Below are 3,199 nucleotides of genomic sequence, written 5' to 3'. Positions count from 1 at the left end.
ATCTCGGCCGGATCTGTGTGATCCGTGCTGGGGTTCTATTTTTTTTTTTTTTTTAATTAAACACTGTAAAATTTAAAAAAAAAATTGCGTGGGGTCCCCCCTCCTAAGCATAACCAGCCTCGGGCTCTTTGAGCCGATCCTGGTTGCCGAAATATGGGAAAAAAAATGACAGGGGTTCCCCCATATTTAAGCAACCAGCATCGGGCTCTGCGCCTGGTCCTGGTCCCAAAAATACGGGGGACAAAAAGAGTAGGGGTCCCCCGTATTTTTAAAACCAGCACCGGGCTCCACTAGCTGGACAGATAATGCCACAGCCGGGGGTCACTTTTATATAGTGCCCTGCGGCCGTGGCATCAAAAATCCAACTAGTCACTCCTGGCCGGGGTACCCTGGGGGAGTGGGGACCCCTTCAATCAAGGGGTCCCCCCCCCCCAGCCACCCAAGGGCCAGGGGTGAAGCCCGAGGCTGTCCCCCCCCATCCAATGGGCTGCGGATGGGGAGGCTGATAGCCTTTGTTGTAAAAGAAAATATATTGTTTTTAGTAGCAGTACTACAAGGCCCAGCAAGCCTCCCCCGCATGCTGGTACTTGGAGAACCACAAGTACCAGCATGCGACGGAAAAACGGGCCCGCTGGTACCTGTAGTACTACTACTAAAAAAATACCCAAAAAAAGACAAGACACACACACCGTGAAAGTATAATTTTATTACATACATACACACATACATACATACTTACCTTAAGTTCCCACGCAGGTCGGTCCTCTTCTCCAGTAGAATCCAAGGGGTACCTGTTGAAGAAATTATACTCACGAGATCCAGGGGTCCAGGGTCCTCGGGGAATCCAGGTGTAATCCACGTACTTGAAAAAAATAACAAAACGGACACTCGAGCCACGCACTAAAAGGGGACCCATGTTTGCACATGGATCCCCTTTTCCCGACTGCCAGAAACCCACTCTGACTGATGTCTAAGTGGGTTTCTTCAGCCAATCAGGGAGTGCCACGTTGTAGCACTCTCCTGATCGGCTGTGTGCTCCTGTCCTAACTGACAGGCAGCACACGGCAGTGTTACAATGTAGCGCCTATGCGCTCCATTGTAACCAATGCTGGGAACTTTCTTGCTCAGCGGTGACGTCACTTTAGGTCAACCGCAGGGCAGAAAGTTCCCATCATTGGTTACAATGTAGCGCATAGGCGCTACATTGTAACACTGCCGTGTGCTGCCTGTCAGTGAGGACAGGAGCACACAGCTGATCAGGAGAGTGCTACAACGTGGCGCTCCCTGATTGGCTGAAGAAACCCACTTAGACAGAAGTCAAAGTGGGTTTCTGGCATTCGTGGAAAGGTGACCCATGTGCAAACATGGGTCCCCTTTCAGTTCGTGGTCGGGACACCGTTTTGTTATTTTTTTCAAGTACGTGGATTACCCCTGGATTTCCCGAGGAGCCTGGACCCCTGGATCTCGTGAGTATAATTTCTTCAACAGGTACCCCTTGGATTCTACTGGAGAAGAGGACCGACCTGCGTGGGAACTTAAGGTAAGTATGTATGTATGTGTGTATGTATGTAATAAAATTATACTTTCACGGTGTGTGTGTCTTGTCTTTTTTTGGGTATTTTTTTAGTAGTAGTACTACAGGTACCAGCGGGCCCGTTTTTCCGTCGCATGCTGGTACTTGTGGTTCTCCAAGTACCAGCATGCGGGGGAGGCTTGCTGGGCCTTGTAGTACTGCTACTAAAAACAATATATTTTCTTTTACAACAAAGGCTATCAGCCTCCCCATCCGCAGCCCATTGGATGGGGGGGGGACAGCCTCGGGCTTCACCCCTGGCCCTTGGGTGGCTGGGGGGGGGGGACCCCTTGATTGAAGGGGTCCCCACTCCCCCAGGGTACCCCGGCCAGGAGTGACTAGTTGGATTTTTGATGCCACGGCCGCAGGGCACTATATAAAAGTGACCCCCGGCTGTGGCATTATCTGTCCAGCTAGTGGAGCCCGGTGCTGGTTTTAAAAATACGGGGGACCCCTACTCTTTTTGTCCCCCGTATTTTTGGGACCAGGACCAGGCGCAGAGCCCGATGCTGGTTGCTTAAATATGGGGGAACCCCTGTCATTTTTTTTCCCATATTTCGGCAACCAGGATCGGCTCAAAGAGCCCGAGGCTGGTTATGCTTAGGAGGGGGGACCCCACGCAATTTTTTTTTAAAAAATAAGCACTTTCCCACCCCTTCCCACTGATATACATGCACGGATCTCATGGATCCGTGCATGCCTATTCAATCACGAATAAAAAAAAAAGGTCTGGTTTTTTTTTAGCACTTTTTTACGAGTTGTAATTTTTCACGGCAGTGTTTGTTTGTTTTTTGCTTTGCACTTCTTAGTAAATGACCGAGATTCATACTTAAACAGCCGCGTTTTGACCGATGGTGTATTCATTCGTAATTTTTTACTTGGACTTGCAAAAAATTACGAATGCCCTCATCTCTGCCGTGATTAGTGTTTAGTAAATTACCGAGATGACACTTTGATGAAAAAACGGCATCTCGGTCAAAATCGGGAGCTTAGTAAATTTCCCCCTACGTTGGATACAGCGTATGGGAGAAGTATAGATAAAAAAAAAATAACCAAACACTCTCTCATTCACAACCCTAGTGATATTACTGCCATATCTCACTGGCCACGCCCAATCTCGCCTGATCTTGGAAGCTAAGCAGTGAGCAGCCTGATTAGTACCTAGATGGGAGACTGCTAGGGAATATTGGGTGCAGTAAAAATACTCCTGTTTCCATGTGAAAAGCAGAAGTGTTGGAGCAACCTTTGACCCTTACCGATTTCAGATCTTTATTCTTTCTTCATTATAAATCGTCTGATTACAGACTCATATAGAGTTTTCTTTTATTGTACATCTTGACCACAAACTCAGTAATAGCAAATTAACCTTTACTAGGATATACCATCACATTAGGCATTCAATAATGGACTAAACTTACAGTCTAAATTGTTATACCAAATGCCTATGTTTCATATGTTAGAATTTTCTGTCATTTTGAAATTTAATTTCTGATATTTTCATCTTTGGTGTCACTGTCACCTAAAATATTTACATTAATTAGAGAATTGGTACTCCTAGTCCTTTTTTCTTATTGATATTTGAGAATCTGTCTACAGATTCATGATACAAGTGGAGAGAGGTTAAAA

General features: G+C 46.4%; 1 pseudogene; it reads left to right on the top strand.

Moving 5' to 3' along the window:
• The first annotated feature begins 2,656 nt into the window (after window positions 1-2,656).
• LOC135052088 (5S ribosomal RNA) lies at window positions 2,657-2,775 on the top strand (annotated as a pseudogene).
• The last annotated feature ends 424 nt before the right edge of the window (window positions 2,776-3,199 follow it).

This window comes from Pseudophryne corroboree, chromosome 2, assembly GCF_028390025.1.
Source record: "Pseudophryne corroboree isolate aPseCor3 chromosome 2, aPseCor3.hap2, whole genome shotgun sequence".
In the NCBI taxonomy this organism is placed as follows: Eukaryota; Metazoa; Chordata; class Amphibia; order Anura; family Myobatrachidae; genus Pseudophryne; species Pseudophryne corroboree.
This window is presented reverse-complemented; position numbering and strand designations above follow the sequence as displayed.